Genomic DNA, 15,363 nt, shown 5'->3' on the forward strand with positions numbered 1-15,363 from the left:
TGCCTGATCAGAAAACATGTTTAGCTGTTATTAGTGCACCTTAAAAACACAGACCCTGAAGCTTCCCAGTACAACAGTACCACAAAACTCAGGTTCAGCATCTGGATCCTGGCAAAATTTGGTCATAAAACGAGACATTGAAGGACCACAAAATATTCTGGTACAAGAAAGAATCAAAAACTATAATTTGGCACCCATCGCCTTTTACTGGGTCTGCATACTCCCCAGTTTTACCATCTAAATTTAGGTCATATGCACCTTCTCCTAATCTATCAAAATAATCCAGATCACAACCCACACCCATCCCGACCTCCCAGTATCTGGCAACTGAATCTGGCTGGATCTAAGCTCTGTTGAACATGGAAGTCTCAAGAACTGGACTTTTTCTGGAATAACAGGAGCAGCTAAACATTCTCTATTTCGGCAAGGACCCAGCAGGGAGGGCTTCAAGATTTTTTGTGGAGGAGTCAGGAAGAGCCCTACTGCAGCTAGAATGATTGAATTTTTCCTTATCCAAAGCATCAGCTGAAGGCAAACCTGAGGCTGCATAAAGTATAGTTCTTTGTCAAAACTGCATGCAAGTTGTGATTGTGATAGGACAGCAGGTGAAATCCAGTGGTTTGGACTCATTTTCCCTTTGAGTTTTTATATTTGTTAGAACTAGAAGATCAAACTATACGTGATTGAAGACCCACAATGAAAAAGAAACTGTTTGCATAAACACCAGTGAAACAAAACTGCTGAGTTTCACACAGCTCCATTGTGAATAGTGCCTAACAGAATGACCATAGCTACTGAGAGTGTGGAACTCATTGCCACAAGACATCAACACCAGAGTTTAGCAGGATTCAAAAGAAGATGAGACATTTATATATGTCTAACAAGAAAATATCAAGAGTTTTAACAAATATGGGGGGGGGGGAACCCAACCCCCTAAGAGCTTTGGATGTATATAAATGTGCAACACCAGAGTTTAGCAGGATTCAAAAGAAGATGAGACATTTATATATGTCTAACAAGAAAATATCCAGAGTTTTAACAAATATGGGGGGGGGGAACCCAACCCCCTAAGAGCTTTGGATGTATATAAATGTGCAAACTTTAGGGCTTAAACCAACCTCTAATCATGGGGGGATAGGGTGAAGCTTCCCTGCAGATTAGGTTCTCATAATTGCCTACAGCAGGGTTTCTTACATCTTGCTCTGAAGCCTTTGGTACTGGACTGTCAGACAGGATACAGTAGAACCTCAGAGTTATAAACACCAGAGTTACAAACTGACCAGTCAATCACACCCCTCATTTGGAACGGGAAGTACACAATCAGGCTGCAGCAGAGACCCCCCCCCCCCCAAAAAAGCAGCAAATACTGTACTGTGTTAACCTAAACTACTAAAAAATAAAGCGAAAGCAGAATTTTTCTTCTGCATAGTCAAGTTTCAAAGCTGTATTAAACCAATGTTCAGTTGTAAACATCTGAAAGAACAACCATAATGTTTTGTTCAGAGTTACGTACATTCCAAAGCTACAACCTCCATTCCCGAGGTGTTCATAACTCTTAGGTTCTACTGTACTGAACTAATTAGACCACTGGTCTGACCTAGTATGGCACTTTTAAGTAGGGTATTTATCCACGGCAATGACCCAACTGCAACAACACACACCTCGACTAGAGAAGCACTATCCTTGTTTGCAAACCTTTCAGTGAAACTAGGCCGAGTTTGGAATTTGTAACAAAACCCTAATCAAGTTTTGCATGATTTCAGGCTGTGTTGTGGCCATTGCACACATCTCTAAATGTCATCCCATGGGCCATTATGAATCTCCCATTACCTGAGCTATCCTGCCTCTTTGTCTCTAAGGAAACTGTAAAGGTATTTGTGTATTCCCCATGTCCAGTTACCTACAACTCTCCCAGTGGGATGGAGCAGAGAGTTACTGTGCCTATAAGTATTTAGGGACACTGGGAATTTTGTCATCTGAAAAATAGCATTTAAATCTATCAGTATTTGAAGCCCAAAGCTCCATGAAAGAATTAGACATTGGTGTGACAGGGTACCTGTATCTTGGGTGCTGTCCTCCTTCACACTGGAGGAGGGCTGATGCCCGACTGACCCACTGCACAATGGCAACTGCTGCATACATTTTGGGCTTGATTTTCCCCCTCCCGCACACTGTGCAAACTCAACATCCACTGAAGTCAATGAGAACTGACAGCACTCAGCACTTTATAGGAGGTGTGAGCAGCTTCGAGGGGCAAGCCCTTTGTTGGAAGAATGGCTCAGGTGACGGTCCTAGGGTCCTTTGTGCAGTGCAACTTTCTACTCCACACTCTGCTATGCAAGGAGCACACACTATTCCAATGCGTTGAGCACACACTGCTAACTCTCCAACTGGCAGCTGAAATAGACTTTTTTTGAACAAAGTAGCAGGCAGACTGTGTGCGAGAGAGCAGGAGGAGGGTTGCTAACCTGCTCCCCCTCCACAACCACCCAGCTATAGTTGAGGCAAAGGGTGCAAATCTCCAAACAGCAGCAGATTTCCCCAAGGGCAGAGCTGGCCTGTCTGCTTTCTCATTGCTTTGCCCATAGTAGTTTAACCTCCAATACAGTCAATCGATCAGTGATGATTTGAATGTTGATCTGGGCTTGCACCTTTACTACCTCCAGCTGCTTCATTTTTAGCTCCCAGTGGAAGAGGAATGTTTGAAAAATTGCACTGGAGATACGTGAACAAAATCAAGAGGTTACTACATTCAGTAGGAAGGGCACAAACCCCTAAAACTGTTCAGTGAAACAGCAGAACAGACAACACTCAAAAAGACATTTGCCACCACGGGCAGGGGACGGAAAGATATACCTCATCTCTGCCTGTGGAAACCTCCATCACACAGGTATGCTTTGTAAAAAGTTTGCTCTGAGAAGGGATAGATGACAATGACAAATGCTGGAGGCCACAAGTGCCTTCTGTAGAATAGGGCTCCCATCTTTGCTACCATTGCCAGAGATGACCAGTGTTAGCAATGCTGGGAAATTTTAGTGGAAAAGGCACAGAGTGCTATTGAAAGCCTTCTAGCCAATGTGTAACTTAATCTGTCTGGCCAGCTGGGAGTATGATATTGCACTGATGCACAATACATAAAGAGGTACGTGAGTCTGACATTTTACTCCTGCCTATATTTTCATGCAGTTTGATAATGACTTTTTCCCCTGAGAGGGAAAGGAGATCTTTCCCAATCTTGTTTCAGGGATGAGAGTTTCTGTGTGCTGGACATCTTGGTGTGAAATCTCTACATTGGGTATGTACAAACCCCAAGAAAGACTGTCTAATAAACCTTATTTTTCATTCCAGTCCCGTTGTTTCTCATTGGGACAGCATGGAACATTATTATTCATTTCTAGGGTTTGGATAGAAAATGAACCATTTCAGACGTATTGGAAGGAATGGTTTTTATTCTTATTCAGTTCACTGGAGTATAAGGCCCAAGGAATTCCATAAATTAAACTTTTAGAGAAATGGAGAAATCAAGCTCAGTGTACAAAGGGTTAAAATTAAGTATCAAATTTTTGATGAAAATAAATATACATATAAAGATTTGATTTCTACTCCCAAAATATGAAAAAGTGTCTTGTTCTAATAATAGACACTGGATCCCTGCAGTGTCCAATAACAAACATATGACACTATGTACAAAGACTTGACAATTTTTCAGATTTTGCTTTAGCAGTTTGTTTTCCAGTGAATGTTAACATTTTCTGTATGTATTGCAACAATTAATAAAATGTCACATGCCTATAATTGCGAAATCAAATCCCAGATATACATACATGTGTCTTCTAAAGTGGCATTCCTGTACTATACTTGACTTAAGCAAAGTTGTAGCATGTATTCTATTTTCAGTCTGTGGTGGTTTGGTGTCTCATCTCACCACACACAGAAAACAGAATACATGCAACCACTTTGCTTAACCCATGTGTAGTACAGGAATGCCACTTTCAGTGGGGAGCATGGATCAATGGGGAGCATGGATCAGTGTTCATATCACACTCCCTGACCAAAGCCGGGGGGAGCTAATGATCCAACCAGCGGAAACAAATTTGGTGATGAATCCTGGTCACGTGCCACTTGACACGTTGCACATATACTAAGAAGAAGGTGTCTCAACAAATATTCCATTAATCTGACTGTTTTTCTTTTAAGAGAGTGAATTCACCCTTCAATTCATCTTTTAAAAAACAAAAAACAAAACAGTCAACCATCATTTTAAAAAAAGATCATGCTCGGAACACAGTCTTTGTAACTAAAAACAGGATATAAATCTAGGGATTGTAGCCCATACTGTGCACCTGCATAGAGGAGTAAAGAGATATAAGACAATCCTTTGTCTACTGGACCAAATATCTGCTAGGTGGTGAAGAAAGCCTCCACAGAGCCACACTTCACCTCCTGGACAGGTTGGTTGGAAGTGGACAGGCAGGGGCTCCGTCCTTCCCATGCGCAGGCCCAACTGTACCAGGGATGAATGATATTATGCTATGTGCAGGGCTTGCCCTTCCCTTCTCTGGAATTAGGGGAAATCAAGAAGCAGATTGAGACACAATCTACTTCTCAGTCTGCTGCTAGGTAAATGCAATTCTGTGCTGCTTTACATACAGGGCTTGTGCCAAACCACAGTCTACCTTATTATTCTGAAAGTGAAAAAAGTTCTTAGCTGGTGAAACTTCGATCTTTCACCCAGGTGGCTTTACTCTGAGTCTACATTTCTAATACTATTTATTGCTCTATTTTAGTAATTATTTATATAATTACATACACGTACACACATTTTTAACCCTAATATGAAAGGCAACACAAAAATAAAGGGAAAAAACCCCTGCTAAAGATATCCAATGATTTAACTCCATTTCAGCATGCTTGTGCACGATGGGACAGAAACACCCTATGGCCTCATCTACACTAAAAATATGTTACTGGTATAGTTATTTTGGTAAACCTATACCAGCAGTGCCCACCAATGCAGATGCAGCTTATGCCGACAGAAGGCATTTTTCTGTTGGTGCAGTAGCACCACTTCCCCGGACTACATTAGCTATACTGATAGAAGCACTCATCTCAGCCTAATTTTTTTTACTTTAGCAAAAATGGTTCAGCCATTTCTTAGAACAAGGTTAGGGGAAAATACATTGTTTTCCCAAGTTAAAAATTTTTTACAACTGTACTGTTGAGAAGCTCTAGCACTTCCATGCTTTAGAGCATGCTTTGACATTTGGCCCGGTGTTTGCCCTAGCATCTGGAATGTACCTTTTCCTTACCAACCATGGCTGGACCATGGTTTAACCTCAGTTTCTGAAACAGAGCTGACTGCAGTTTTTTTCTGTCTACATCTGCAGCTAAACTATATTCAGCCGCACATATCACAGAAATCTGTTGTTGCCAATGGATCATCTTTCTAGTGTAGGCCAAGCCTATGACTACTGGAAAACTAGTGAAATAGTGACATTACAGGAGACATGAAACCTGAACTACTGAAAGAGGACGGGATTTTTGACTTAAAAAAAAAAAAACCAACCAAAAACCAGTTTTAATTACTATCTATTGAACTGAAATGACTGTTTTGGATAAAGGATGTCTTTGTTAAAGATTCAACTTCCTTATCCCTTTCAATTAAGACATAAGTGCTAACAAATATTCTGAAAACCCCATACAGTTCCCCAACAAAACTAGGAAAGGTCAGACTTGACATTCCTAAGGTAAAACCCCACTAAAAACAAAACCTTTCCAGGCCTTCTTTATGCATCATAAAAGTGCACCAGCCCAATTTTGCGTGCTATATTTAAGGGATACACATGGACCAAACCCTGTTAATTGAGAGAAAACATGGTTTGACAGCAAGGATGGTCTTGTGGTTAAGGCACTGGACTGGACATCAAGAAATCTTGATTCGGTCATTGCTTACAGTCACAGGCTTGCTGTTTGACCTCGGCCAAGATTGTGAAAGACCTTAAGTGCCTCCTTTGAAAAACTCCTCATTAGTCTCCTTGTGCCCCAGTTCACCAGTTGTAGAATGGAGAGGACAGTATTTCTGTTCTCTAATCTTGTGTCCGTCTTGTCTATTTAGGCACTAATTTTGTGCTGAGCTTCATGCTATCAGACCTCTGTACCAGTGTGGCGCCTCACTGAAGTTAATGGGGCTCCAAAGGCAGTGCAGTACAAAATTGGGACCTCACATTGTACATAGAGATGATCCACATTTTTCACACAATTTTTTTTTAAATGGCCTTTATAAAAAAAATTGTGAAAATTTGTCATCTTTAGTGAAATTCTGTTTTTGTGACATTTTCCATGGACTTTCCTATTCAACATTTTATCAACATGAAAAATTTAAATGTTAAAAGATTTTGGTTATTTACTGAAAAAACAATTTTCAGAAAGAAAATGTGTTTTTTCTAACCAGGTTTTCAATAATGATTTTAATAAAAAAAAAATCAATAACTTTTTGATAAATATTTTGACTAAAAATATTGATTTTTTTTCAAAAACCAGAAAATGGATCAATTTTGAACCCTGCAAAAGAAAGTTTCAATCTTTTGAAATATTTTGTGAAATTGTTTTTCAACCAGCTCTAACTGCAAGTTCTTTAGGGTGGGGATTGTCTCTTATTATGTGTTTGTACACTGCCTAGTACAATGAGATTCTGATCTAATTTGGAGCATCTAAGTGCTACTGCAATATACTGTGACAGACCCAGACCAGTGGGGTACAGGAGTCAGGTCAAGGGCAAATATACTGGTCACTGGATGAGTAGTTTTCTGTTCCCTAAGTGACCAGAGAAGGGGCTGCACTAGAGTAGAGTAATCAGGAACCTGCTAGAACCAGTTAAGGCAGGCAGGCTAATTAGGACACCTAGAGCCAGTTAAGAAGAAGCTGCTAGAATCAATTAAGGCAGGCTAATCAGGGCACCTGGGTTTTAAAAAGGAGCTCACTTCAGTTTGTGGTGTGAGTGTGAGGAGCTGGGAGTAAGAGGCGCAAGGAGCTGAGAGGTTGTGCTGCTAGAGGACTGAGGAGCACAAGCATTATCAGACACCAGGAGGAAGGTCCTGTGGTGAGAATAAGGAAGGTGTTTGGAGGAGGCCATGTGGAAGTAGCCCAGGGAGTTGTAGCAGTCATGGAGCTGTTACAGGAGGCACTATAGACAGCTGCAGTCCACAGGGCCCTGGGCTAGAACCTGGAGTAGAGGGCGGGCCTGGGTTCCCTCCAAACCTTCTCATTGACCTGAACTGTGGGCTCTTCCAGAGGGGAAGGTCTCTGGGCTGTTCCCCAACCCACATGGTGAATCTCTAAGGCAAGAAAATCCCCCAATAAGCGCAGGACCCATCAAGATAGAGGAGGAACTTTATGTATTGTGACAAAAAGTAATAGTAATTGAACAGGTCCTTCTGTCACCCGGTGTCAGTTGAGTGTAAATGGCATGCATAACATCTTTCCTTATTCTAAATAGCACTTTTCAATTAAAATGTCCCAAACTTATTTTATCATACTGATAGCTAGCTAAAAACCAAGAATTTAACTGCCAAATCAAACTCAGTAATACTGGAATATAATAAGGTTTGCATTTTCCATTTCTTTTTAAGAATTCTTTAAAAATGTTTGTTATGTATGGAAAGAATTAAAAGCAGAAGTGGACCTAGTAATGTTAGGTATTTACACATGCACAGGACATGGACATAACTTGATAGTAACAGATTTTTATTTTAACATAGAATTAAAAAAATACTTTGGGAATGTTTTTCATTGTTCTATTAGTGATGAGTTTCTTTAATGAAAGAAAAACAATTTAATCTCACTGGTGGGTTATAACACGATGGTGGGGTGGGATAAGAACATTAGAAGAATCAGTGGAAGCCACTATTTGAAAAAGTTTTACCCAATAAATAAATAAAGTAAGTAGTGGAGAGGCTGGATTAAGAAGAGAGGTTTTGTTAATTTCTGCAAGGGGTTATGGAATTGCACTAGACAAATACATAATACTCATTTTGTAGGTCTGCATAATATTTTGTCAATTAACCATTATTTTTGATTTGTGATATACCATTACAAACCAGTAAAGGGCAGCACTAACCAACTGTTTTAAGTAACTAAAAAAATACTAATTGTTTTCAAGTTTTAAATAACATACCTCTATGGTTTGACTGGATTTATAATTAATTTAGTGTCTTTCCATTTTAGTGCTGAATAAAGATTATAGAAGACTCTTAAAATTGATAAACAGAAAAACTAAGGCTACAAATGAGCAGTTTAGTTATAATGAACTTTTGTTAAGGACATTTCAGTTACTGAGGAGTTGAAGCTCTCTTATTACAACAGAGTGGTAACTTTAATTGCTTTATTAGATAGCAAAAAATTGTACAATGGTTTAGATAGGACAGTAACTCAATCTCAAACATCTGAAGACTAAATGTGTTTGAAATGTTGCTGGTAATCTTTGTTTGCAAGTAAACTGGTAAATTAGATTAGTGTAATTGTCTTTGAGTTTAAGTTCAAATAGTTTTTTTTTTTTTTTTTAGAAATAACGACTTGTATGAACTAGACATTGCATATATTGTAGAATACACACATGCACTCTTGAACATGAATTACATTGTAAAGAATTGTCATCAGTCCTTGCATATTTTATTCATGTTTGTAAATGATTAAATGAATTGGTGTGAACTTTTAAAATGCTATTTTCTTTATCCTGGTGTTTGAGAAGGAATAATGAATTAAATATACAGAATTGTGATAAGATATCTTTTGGGAGACAAAAAGTGGCTCTTCTTCCATGTAAATTTTATAAATTCTTTTAACACCGGAATATATGAAAGGAGACCCTTGGTTCTAACACAAGGAGGGCTGTTTTGTTTTGTTTGTAATTTTAGGTTCTTCATAATTAGCTGCACCTATTTAATTGTAAAAATAATAAATATGCACCATTCTAAAAATAAAAAACATTTGACAGATTTGTCTTGAGTGTAAAATGTAGAGATATAAAAGTCCTATTAGAGCCTTAAGTGCATACATGGGATAGTCCCCATATAAAAGACACATCAGATATTAGATTGATACTGTATTACACTTGGCAGAAAAAAAAAAGGCCAAGACGTGATCAAGTCTATGGCTGCTATCTACTTTCAAACTGCTTTCAGTAATATTACATCGTAGCACAGTTTCTTTTACAACCAACAATATTTTATTCTATCACTGGAAGAAAAACATTATTAGAGCTGAACAAAAAGTTGTTGTGGTTCAGTTCATGTATACTAAGCACTCACACACTTTCATTCTTACTTTCTCTTTTCATGTTGTCCGTTGTAGCTTTAGGAAACCCAACCATTCTGAGGTAGAACCACATAGAGTCAGCATTGTCCCCAAATATGGAGAGTAAAAGATACAGCACCTCAGAACCCCACAGCCAGTTCTGACTCAAATAATTTCTACTGAGCCTTTGGATGGCACGCCACAGATTAGCATTTTAGACACATTATAAAAATTATCATAAAGCCCAACCACAAGTCAAGCCATTGCCTATTAATCCAAAAGGTTCTACTTTAACCTCAGAAATTCTGCCATATAACAGATTTATGAGTAGTTATTATATGTCTGTTGTGAACACAAGGAATGCAACATTCACTGCATACCTACTCTCCCACTGAAGTCAGTAGAAACTTTTGCTACTTGTTGAATAAAAGCTTATTTTTTTCTTACTTTTATGTCTAAAACATTTACATTAAAAGTGAGTTCACATCATGCAGTAAAATTGTACTTACAACTTTTTGAAGCAATAATTCTCAACTGATTTGCCCAATTTAGTATTTTCAGTGGTATTTCTGTAGCAGTTTTTTCTGATTCTTTATTGGCATTTCCTTCTAGGAAGACCTAAGACCAGATCATATCCCCTGAATCTGCAGCTAAGGTGACCCTCCACAAACAGATCTGCCACTGGCCGGGTAGGTAAAGGGCACCTGGATTTCCAGGAGGAAATTGCAGATCCAGGGAGCAGAGGTCATTGGGGTTGGGGTGGTGGGAGGGAGGGAAGATCCACAAGCAGATCCAGGGAGCAGAGGGAAATGCATTAACCCATCAGAGTCCCTGGAAAATCCATATTAAAGTTATATACCCTTAACATGAGGCTGTAGGGGCAGCTGCCAGTGGAGTATGCCTGGCAGTATGGGTCTAATGGAGTAGCATTCCTCAGTCTTGGAGTATGAGCAGAGTCCCAAAAAGTGGCTCAGGCACATGAACTCTACACCGATCCCTGGTTTCCAGCAGCCATGGGGGTTGGGGTGGGAGGGAGGGAAGATCCACAAGGTCTGTGGGCAGGCCCCTCCTCCCCTTATTTTATATGGGAAGCTAACCCCCCACCCCAGAAGAATACTATGGGACAAGCTGAGAGGAATGGTGCTGATTTGGGTTTTCCCATGGGAATGGTTGAACTGGCCCTTTATTAACAAAAAGGGCAAGGAAAAAAATAGATCGGGCCATGCATTTACTAGCCAAAAACATCAGGATTTCTAGCTTGCTTTACTTTGTAAATTCAATATAACAGACCACTGGGAATAAAAGTTATTAAAAAAAGAAGCTAAGATGATGTTGTAATAAAAATACTTAATGAGTTGTGTATAATCTGTCAATAGTGGAGCAATAAATGGATGAATGGACACCTGGAATGACACGGACAGAGGTTAGATTTTCTCAGGCAGAAATGGCAAAGAAGTGCAACCAGCAGACTGCCTCATTACAGTATTCACTCATTTGAATGATGCTAGAAATTTTCAGATCACAGTATAAAACAAATTCTTTCCTAAGTGGCTCATGTGAAACTTTTCTCAAGTCTGCAGGCATCTTCTCTATACAGAATACCAGGAAAATTTACAACAGAAATCTGCCGTGCAGAATGGAGAAGAGGAGAAGTTTGCTTTAAAGGGTGAAATGTATCCCTCTCCATATAAAGCCATATTAAAAAGGGAAATTTAGTGAGGATTAAACTGGGGAAGCATCAACTCCCCAAAAGCATGGATAAACTATGGGATTTCAGTCCAGCCTCACATTGGGTTCTGTTCCAGCCTAGGAGTTTCCCCTACATAACCCCTCCACAGGAATCCCTGACCACTGTCTTAGTGTAAGTGTGATCACCCTCATAGGAGGGTATAGATGGCTTGGAAGGACCTGCATGTTGTTTCTTTGCCAGTCCCTCTCACCTAATGCAAGAGTACACCGCTACCTCAATATAATGCGACCCGATATAACATGAATTCGGATATAACATGGTAAAGCAGTGCTCCGGGGGGGGGAGGCTGTGCACTCCGGTGGATCAAAGCAAGTTCAATATAATGTGGTTTCACCTATAATGCGGTAAGATTTTTTGGCTCCCGAGGACAGTGTTATATCGAGGTAGAGGTGTACTACATAATTTTAATGGTGTGAAGGGCCTTCAGTGATGGTGTCAATTCCATGGTAGTGCCACAGTCAGTCATAGAGAGTGCAAAGTGCTCAGTTTTGAATGTGAACCATGGTAAACGCTGCTCTTGTTGCAACAAATCATTTGAATTTAATCATGTGTTCAAACTTCATTTACATTCCAAGCTACAGTTTAGTTCTTAACTCAGATCATGAAACTCATGGGGGGGAGGAGATGATAGTGGTTCTTTGGAAGGTTTAAAAGAAGATCCTATAAAATTTCCTCAAGACTTCTTGTATTAAATTAAAATGGCAACATTTTCTGACCCACTGATGGACAGATTATGGTCCGTGAAGGGAATATTTTCAGATTCCCAAGCCAGAGAGACCATGTCAAAAATTCTAGAAAGAGTAAACCAACACAGACAATAAATGGAACTGAACTGAAGGTCCAGATTGGTATTTAAGTTTCATATTTATACTCTCACAGGAAAGCTATTAATAGATGCAGAGATCTATTATGTTACACCATTATTATTTATTTCCATTACATTAACAGAGTGGTACATTACCCGAATACATAGCTGAAAAGGCAATTTGAACTCCCATTACCCAAGGGAACTTTGTTTTCTAAGGGCTTGGTTTCACTTCCACTGACCATGAGTGTTGGATTGGGTCCCAAGAGACAACAATTTAAAATTGCTACCTTCTTTTCTAGGACTGTGACAGACTAGAAAATGGAGCTCTCAGGACTCTTTGTTGTTTCAAAGATCTGCAACTCTCAAGTGCTTTCAAGAGTAGTTTCTGTGATTGAGGAATTACTTTGCCAAGCCTGAGTTCTTTGCTTTCCTGCCACAATGTCCTCACAAGGGTTAAACTTGAAGCTCAGATTGCCCACAGCTCTGAGGAAGTGTGTGTAAGCAACCAGGAGGCTTCATAGGCCTCAAATACTGATTTCAGGGTCTAGGATGGCTGAGCCCTAGAGTGTGCCATGTAAACCCAGAACTAGAAATGTGACTCAGTTCCATCTAAGCATAATTGGCATGGAAGCATATGGGGCCCAGTGACTGGGTCCACCTGCAGCAGACCGCTGATTGTACAGTGGGATATTGGGCCAGGTTATAACAAAGGCGTCATTAACTGTAGAGGTTTATGGGTTAGCCATAATTAATAAAGAGAAATGGGAAAGGACCCGTAGAAGAGAAATGACTGATCATAATTTAATTTTACTTAGAATCGTGCATCATACATAAACTTTTAAAGAGAAAGGTTTTGAAACAGGAATTTTGGAAAATAAGAGAAAGAACTAAATGCCAAGGGCAGGGCTACATCCAGCATTCATTGCAGTCAATGCCAAAACTACCAATTATTTAAATACATGCAGACCCCGTATGTGTCTCTTTTGAAGATCCAGAGACTCAACTTCCACATTTCAATGGATCTACTATCACATTTTATTTGATATTTGAAGCTTTGTTTGCAAATCTGGGGCCAGATCTTCACCTGGTGTGAACTCCATTGACATTAATGCCATTTACACCAAGTGAGAATATGGCCTTTACTTTCCATATCTCCCTTATTACAAAAATGGAGAATTCATACCAGATTCCACACAAGTATTTGCAGTAATTTTTTAGTGTTGATCCATGTGCATCTTTCTGGTTGTCCTGTCCATAATGATGGTCTTAGTCATTTCCCTCTCCTCCCTGCCAAAATAACAATAGTGAATAAATCATGTGAGGAACAAACAGGTGCTCGCTGAAACTGCAGAGCCCAAAGAGCTTAGCCAAGATATGTGGAAACATTAACAAATATTGTTCTCCATTTTTCATAGTCTGTGCCTTATTATTCAAGCCACAAATTGCATCCAGAACAGTAATACCATATGGTTGACATATATATTACAACATTATTCTACGCATTATTTATACAGCACCATAAATATATTTTTTTTATTAAACATTTGTATCTATTTAGCACCACGGATGTGAATGATGCTTTACACACAAGACACTATGGGAAATAACAGGTTAGTGGGGTGGGAGGGGAGGGGAGAAAATAGAGGGCAGGAGAAGAGAACAACAAGAATAGGCTTATGGGATTGTTTGGGTGGCACAGTATATATATCATAGCCATGATCCTGAAAGCACTTATGCTTGTGGGTAACTTATTACAGTAAATTAATGTTAGTGGTTTTTATAATCATATTTAAATGTAATTGAACGTACAAGATACTTAAAATCAGACCTTTGGCAATAAGAATTGCAGCTTTCTGAGTCAGTCACAAAGTCAACATCTGAGGTTCCTTTTACTTCTGAGAAACTTGACCCACATACTATGAAATGGCAGCCTACCCATCTCCCATTTTGTATAAGAAATTCTCATTGAAGCTTTGGGATCTGAAACAGTTAAAAGAAAACTGGCCCCATTTTGCTCAGCCCAGCAGTCTGAGAGTTCAAAAGATAAGCATTTCTCAGCATGAATAACCTGAAATGTGTTTTAAAATAAAGTCATTAAAAACATTGTTTCCCCAATACATTTCACAGCTTATTCGTGCTGAGCAGTGCAGAAATTGTGAGAAAATGCAAGTAAGTGTCATTTCATCACTGGACCATCTTAGAAATTGTGATTAGAGTCTGGTAATGTATAATAAACAATATGTAGCTGAAACTGCATGATCTAAGCATATATGACCAGAAAGTGTGATCTCATATGGTAATTATGACTGTTAATATCCAAAACAATAGTGCCAGAATGAATACCTGCACAGTATAATGACAGGTTTCAAAGTAGCAGCCGTGTTAGTCTATCTGCAAAAAGAACAGGAGCACTTCAATCTGAAGAAGTGAGCTGTAGCCCACGAAAGCTTATGCTGAAATAAATTGTGTTAGTCTCTAAGGTGCCACAAGTACTCCTGTTCTTTTTGCACAGTATAAGCCATTTCTATTTTGTATTCTCATGTACACAAGGTCTTGAACTTAATATTATAGGGGGATCAAGATGCCTCTAACTGATAAAGATAATAAGTAAGATCTTTGGAGCAAGGACTGTCTGTGTTGTATACAGTGCTAGCAACTGGGTCCCCATTGTGCTATAACAATACAAATAATCATAATTTATGCAGTACTGGAATCCATGTATTGATTTATGGATCCCAAATCTGAAGTCATAATCCATCTGATATCCCCATCTGTAGGGTTTTGTAGGCCAGATTCTCCTCTCCCACCTGCAGTGGGGAGCGCAAGAAAGATCCACACAGTGGATCGGAAAGGACAACTTTCCCTCATATTTGTGAATTAGTCAGCAGAGGTATAAAACCACACGTAGCAGGATAGCTCTTTAGTAGTTCCATGACAGAAGGGACTTGGCCCAGCACAGGGGGAACCTCAGGTGGTACAGAACCACCATAGCAAATCCTTTGCCATCATCCTCCTCCCCTCCCAGATTCTGGAAGAGGGGGTATGGTCAGGAAAAGGGCAGCATACATGGTGACCCGGTACCCTGGTGATCCCTGGTCAGCAGAATGGCTTTTGTGGTGGTTACTCTAATTTTCATTGAGTACTGGGCTAACAGATGACTTCAGGATGTTGGGGGTGCACATTTGTGACTCTAAGCCATTGTGGCACTTCCTACTAAGCTGTGCCAAGTACACCTCAGACATCTCTCCAGAGCCAAACCTCTATGTCCTATTATCAGTCACCTGAGCCAGCTAACCTCCATTATTTATTAATTACTTTTCTGAAATCACTCTGATTATTAAATCACTACTGCATGTTAGCACCCATTGCAGGCTCCCGTGCATGATAAATAAATTGTATTAACTCCAGCTCATATGAAATATTTATAACTATTATGAAAAGGGCTCACTCTGAGCATAGTTATTAGACATTTTAGATTATGGAGGATTGCAAATGGTCAATTACATAAAATTAT

Source organism: Terrapene carolina, unplaced genomic scaffold, assembly GCF_002925995.2.
Source record: "Terrapene carolina triunguis isolate 2854851 unplaced genomic scaffold, T_m_triunguis-2.0 Scaffold210, whole genome shotgun sequence".
NCBI classification, from domain to species: Eukaryota; Metazoa; Chordata; order Testudines; family Emydidae; genus Terrapene; species Terrapene triunguis.